Source organism: Triticum urartu, chromosome 3A (assembly GCF_056163025.1).
Source record: "Triticum urartu cultivar PI428250 chromosome 3A, HENAU_Tu73, whole genome shotgun sequence".
NCBI classification, from domain to species: domain Eukaryota; kingdom Viridiplantae; phylum Streptophyta; class Magnoliopsida; order Poales; family Poaceae; genus Triticum; species Triticum urartu.
In genome coordinates, this window is record NC_141875.1 from 327,341,711 (window position 1) to 327,347,757 (window position 6,047).

The 6,047-nt window shown below is 49.8% G+C and overlaps 1 pseudogene; it reads right to left on the bottom strand.

The window, feature by feature from the left end:
- Positions 1 to 3,396: 3,396 nt before the first annotated feature.
- Positions 3,397 to 5,950, bottom strand: LOC147979599 (uncharacterized; annotated as a pseudogene).
- Between the last annotated feature and the right edge of the window lie 97 nt (positions 5,951 to 6,047).

Below are 6,047 nucleotides of genomic sequence, written 5' to 3' on the forward strand. Positions count from 1 at the left end.
ATGATCAGAATGATGAAGCTAAGACGCTACTACATGACTAATTATGCCCACCACCAAAATAACTATCGTAAGAATCAAGCTGCTACTAAAAGTTAATTGCAAACACACAACAATTTGTGTTTGGTACACTCTTATTTGTGAGCCTTTAATCATGGTAAATTGTTTACGTCTGTTTCTCCAGTCCAAGGTGACATCCTCCCATGACAAACTTATGTCTGTTGTGTGGCTAAGTCGTCAGAGATGTCTTGTCGTCCGGCGGCCGGCAGCCGCACATGAGGGCGTTCTTGGGGATCAGGAACTTGTCATCCTCTCATGATCATGAGGTATGCCAGTTCATAGTAGTATTGCTAGAAGTAGGATTCTAAGTAATTTTTTAAAAAAGGAACACAACTCAATCTTCTCACTAGTCCAGAGTTTTCAGAAGAAAGCATAATATCCTTAACTAAACAAATGTACTGTAAAATGCGATCTCTCAAGGCGTAGATCTGCCTGCTTGCCGGTGACCATTTTCGTCCTTTCACCCTGCACCAAAATTTAAGACTCGCTCAGATTCAGATCACATAAAATGAAGCCACAAAGACAGGTAATCATTCCTACATCATTGAAACCAATGTCTCTCACATGTGTACCCAACAACCCCAAAAGGCATAGCCGTCGATGTGTTACGACTGTATTTTGTTCTTAGAGTTATCAAACACAGGAGCTCTGAGCCACTCCGCCTCGACATCATACTACAGCAATAGCAATGCATAGCACTCAATTCACTACTTGAGAAAGAGGGAATAGGTGCACCCACAAAGGGCAGAGTCTTCCTTGAAGTTGGACATCACAGACACACACACAGAAAGCACAAATCAAGAGGGCACATGCTCGCCAGCCGTTGCATGATCCTCGTCATCTCCAATTGCTTCATCCTCCATAGGTACGACACTAATCTGTGGGCGCCTACGAACAAGAATCCATAAAAAATGGTAATGCAAACCAGCGAGGACCATCCATGGCGGCAACTGTGTGCGGAGACGAGGAGGCGGCGACACATGTGATTGGAGGGGAGGGAGCATGATGGGAGGCACCACCTTCCAAGATGAATGGGGGACACGACATCGCAGGGTAGGCCGGTGGGGATTGCTGCTGAGACAGCGACATATGGAAGAAGGCCTCTTGGGGTCGTTGCGGCAGGAGAAGGCAACCGGCATGGGGCGGTGCCATGGCAGGGCTGAGTCGAGCTAGATGTGAGAGGCTGTGTGGGTGAGGGTGAACCAGCGGCGGCTGGGACAGGGGAGCTGTCGGTGTCAAAACCGGCGGATCTCGGGTAGGGGATCCCGAACTGTGCATATAGGATCGATGGTAACAGGAGACAGGGGACACAATGTTTACCCTGGTTCGGGCCCTCTATATGGAGGTAATACCCTACGTCCTGCTTGATTGATATTGATGAATATGGGTGTTACAAGAGTTGATCTACCACGAGATCGTAATGCCTAAACCCTAGAAGTCTAGCCTATATGACTATGGTAATGAATGTATCCTTTTCGGACTAACCCCTCCGGTTTATATAGACACCGAGGGGATCTAGGGTTTACATAGAGTCGGTTACATAAGAAGGAATCTTCATAGTCGGTCCGCAAGCTTGCCTTCCACGCCAAGGAGAGTCAAATCCGGACACAGGTACAGTCTTCGGCCTTCGTGTCTTCACAGCCCACCAGTCCGGCCCATGGATAATAGGCCGGACGCCCGAGGACCCCTTAGTCCAGGACTCCCTCAGTAGCCCTGAACCTGGCTTCAATGATGAGGAGTTCGGCGTGCAGATTGTCTTCGGCATTGCAAGGTGGGTTCCCTTCTATCCGAACTTCAAGATAGTCTTCGGATGCCATGATAGTATCCGGACCTGTCACACACACCATACACAACCGCAGAGAGAATATGTTTTTGCACGAGTATAATCCGCTGACAGTTTTTACAATATGACATCACGTCTGTCGGGTCATAATTTCAAACCGTTTTCATGTTTCGACGCCCCACGTCCCGAGACGCTATTTCCATTGGCACGTCTTGCCAAAGCAGAGATCGTGTCCCCTTATCACGGGATTCTCATCAATGCGGGCATGGGTAACCCAACCGTGCCATTTATATAGCCCTTGGGAATAGGCGAATCTTAAGGCGAGTGAGGAGGCGTTTAAATTCGTTGCCTTTATAAGGGGATAAGGGTTCCCTCTTCCTCTCTCACCCCTCTCTCTATCTCCGTCTTTCTAATCTCAAGCTCCAGCGCCCAAGTTCTCGTCTCCTTTCCACTCAAGCAACCATGTCCATATCCACCAGAGGGCAAGGAGCACCGCACACCCGAACGGTATTTTGTGGATGTCCTGGAGGGGTCTCGCCTTGCGGCAGCACAATGTTCGCAGGACATTGTATTTGAATAAATGTATTCATGTTGCCTTTGCCTTGTATTATGAGAACAAAGCCTATTTTGTAATGTAATTTTTCTATGCTTTGAATTGTTTCCTCCTGTGCGGCCGTGTTATATGTAATCTGAGGGTTGGCCAGTCGTCGGCTTTTGCCCTCACGTAGGTAGTACAGAGGTGTTCGGGATGGAATCTAAAAAATCTTGATCCAATTATATGGTCATTGAAGAAGTTGTTTAGCGCAACGAACAAGGAAATCAGACTATACAGCTTAAACGTCCTCACTTAGCCATAGGAGTTTTATAATAAAGCATGGGCGTAGCCCCTGGTTCAAGCCAGGGTGCTGTCAGTATGTGATCGGGAAGTGCCAATCTTTCACGTAATGCGGAAAAAATCTCCAACGATTTGTAACCCTCGAACAGCAGACCGGCTCTCGCCGTAGCATGACATTCAGTTTTCGGCTTTCTCTACTGAGGTGCTCATCTGGTCAAGGCCAGGGCACAATCGCAGTAGTTCTCCCTTTACTACCCTAGCCGATTTAGCGGAACGTAGGGTAGCAATCACAGGAGCCGGGCAACCCAACTATTGACCAAAGACATGATTCGCAGCCAATGCATATAATGCTAAATTCGGGGTGCCGAAATTATCTTTAAGGATTGTTCGGATTTTTTGCCGTATCGTGGGGCGATGGGGAGCCCCTAGCAAATATGAAACGTACCAGAGTGTACGGTTGCTAGGAAATGAGTAATTTAAAGGAAAACATAGGGGGAACAGAGATAGGATTTGGGGCCCTTGGGTCATGAACTGTTTCCATTATAGTTGGGTTAATGCGTCCAAGCGCATTAGTACAAAATACTGCCATAAGCAACCAGCTGTTTGACATGCCGTGACAAAAGGCGAGCTGCATGTGGGTCCTAAAAACGAATAGAGTAATAGTTTAGTTAGCCTCTAGGGCTTCCCATATATGTCTGTGCTACATGTCAATCCGGTGTGTTTATCCTTTGACAGAGCCATTAATCAGGCCGTCGAAGGAGGCCCGCATAAGAGAAACCTGAAAGAAAAAGAAAAGGAGATAGTAAAGTTATATGTGTGTCCGGGATCAGTCTAGCCGAACTATAGATCCCGGGCTGGCTTGTGCCTCCGTCGATGCCCATAGAGTTTTGAGTGCATAATTATGTACGTGTGGTACGAATGCCACTACTTCATCGGGACTGGGACGAGGCCGAATTGCTAGTCGAGCTCTATACAAGCCGTGTTGTCCTGCTGCAGTGTAGTCCGAAACCTCTTAATGATGTCCAGGGCTCGGCAGCCGTACTCTGGTGCTGCTTGATAAGGCCGCTTTGTACCTCTGCTGCTAGGGTGGCGGTGTGCTCCTTTGTTTGGAGGGAGCGTTCAATACTGTAATTGACTATTATGACGCCATGCGGACCGGGCATCTTGAGCTTGAGATAAGCATAGTGTGGCACTGCGTTGAACCTAGCAAACGCGGTTTTTTCGAGCAGTGAGTGGTAGCCGTTGTGGAAGGGGACGATATTGAAGATTAACTCTTCACTTCGGAAGTTGTCCGGAGAACCGAAGACCACCTCCAGCATGATTGAGCCCGTATAGCGGGCCTCTACGCCTGGTATGACTCCTTTAAAGGTAGTCTTTGTTGGTTTGATTCGTGAGGGATTAATACCCATCTTCCGCACTGTATCCTGATAGAGTAGGTTGAGGCTTCTACCACCGTTCATTAGGACTCGTGTTAGGTGAAATCCGTCAATGATTGGGTCGACGACCAGTGCGGCTGAACTGCCATGCCGGATAGTAGTTGGGTGATCTCGACGATCGAAGGTGATCGGGAATGACAACCACGGATTGAATTTTGGGGCGACTGGCTCTACCGCGTAGACGTCCCTGAGTGCTCGCTTTCGCTCCCTTTTGGGGATGTGTGTAGCATATAGCATGTTCACCGTTTTGACTTGAGGGGGAAATTTCTTCTGCCCCCCGGTGTTCGTCTGCCGGGGCTCTTCGTCCTCGTCCTCACTTTGCGATCCCTTTTCCCTGTTTTCGGCATTTAACTTGCCAGCCTGTTTGAAAACACAACAGTCTCTGTTGGTGTGATTGGCTTGTTTATCTGGGGTACCATGTATCTGGCATGGACGATCGAGTATGCGATCCAGGCTGGATGGTCCATCACTGTTCCTTTTGTAGGGCTTCTTTCGCTGGCCGGACTTGGAGCTGCTGAATCCGGCGTTAACGATGGTGTCATCGGTGTTGTCGCCATTGCTTCGGCATTTGTGTCTATTGCGCCGGTGCTTGCCAGTGTTGTTCTTGGCCTCAGAGGGGCCTGTGTCGCTAGCTGTGTTTTTGCTACGAGCCAGCCAGCTATCCTCACTCGCGCAAAAGTGGGTCATGAGTGCCGTAAGGGCTGCCATGGACTTTGGCTTTTCTTGGCCAAGGTGGCGTGATAGCCATTCATCACAGATGCTGTGTTTGAAGGCCGCTAGGGCTTCGGCATCCGGACAGTCAACGATCTGGTTCTTTTTGGTTAGGAACCTAGTCCAGAATTTTTTGGCTGATTCTCCAGGTTGTTGAACTATGTGGCTTAAGTCATCGGCATCGGGTGGCCGGACATATGTACCTTGGAAGTTGTCAAGGAAGGCTTCTTCCAAGTCCTCCCAGCTGCCGATGGAATTTTCGGGCAGGCTATTTAGCCAGTATCGAGCTGGCCCTTTCAGCTTTAGTGGGAGGTATTTGATGGCGTGGAGGTCGTCTCCACGGGCCATGTGGATGTGGAGAATAAAGTCCTCAATCCATACTGTGGGGTCTGTTGTTCCGCCGTATGATTCAATATTGACGGGCTTGAACCCCTGGGGGAATCCGTGATCCAGCACCACATCTGCGAAACAGAAAGGGTGTGCGGCGCCTCTATATCGGGCCGCGTCACGGCGCACCTCCGATGAAGTCCGTCTGCGGTTATTGGCCCGGGTTTGACTAGGTTTGTCACGTCCGAATAGGTAGCCGTCATCCCGGGTCAGGAAGCGTCCTCGCGATCCGTAGATTGATTTGGTGTGTCCTGCTCTACTGTTCAGCTCCTGCCGAAGGTCGTATGTATGGTCCCGAGCTGTTATGTCCCTATTTTTGCGAGGCGGTGGGGCGGGCAGTTGTTCGGCCTGAGTTGCCGTTTTATCCCGACCTCGGGGTGGTCGGTCCGCCGCACTATCCCGACCACGTGTTGGTTGGTCCACATTGCGTGAGGGAGATATGGGATCTGGTGCCTCCTCATCGAACTGAGGTAGCAGTTTGCACTTTGGGTAGCTCTTGACTGGGCGCTCGAGGCCGTATTCTTCGGCTGCCAGGACATCAGTCCACCTGTCAATGAGCAGGTCTTGATCAGCCTGGAGCTGCTGCTTCTTCTTCTTAAGGCTTCTGGCAGTAGCTATTAGCTGGCGCTTGAAGCATTCCTGCTCTAGGGGTGCCTCAGGCACGATGAAATCCTCGCTTCCGAGGCTCTCCTCATCTTCGGAGACTAGACAATAACTATCATCATCCGGGTCATTGGGCATGGCCTGTTTATCAAGTCATCTTGCCCGTTGTGTTGTTCCTCCTATTCGGATGCAGCTCCAACAGGGTCTTCATTGTTTTCGGCGTCACCTGGAGTAC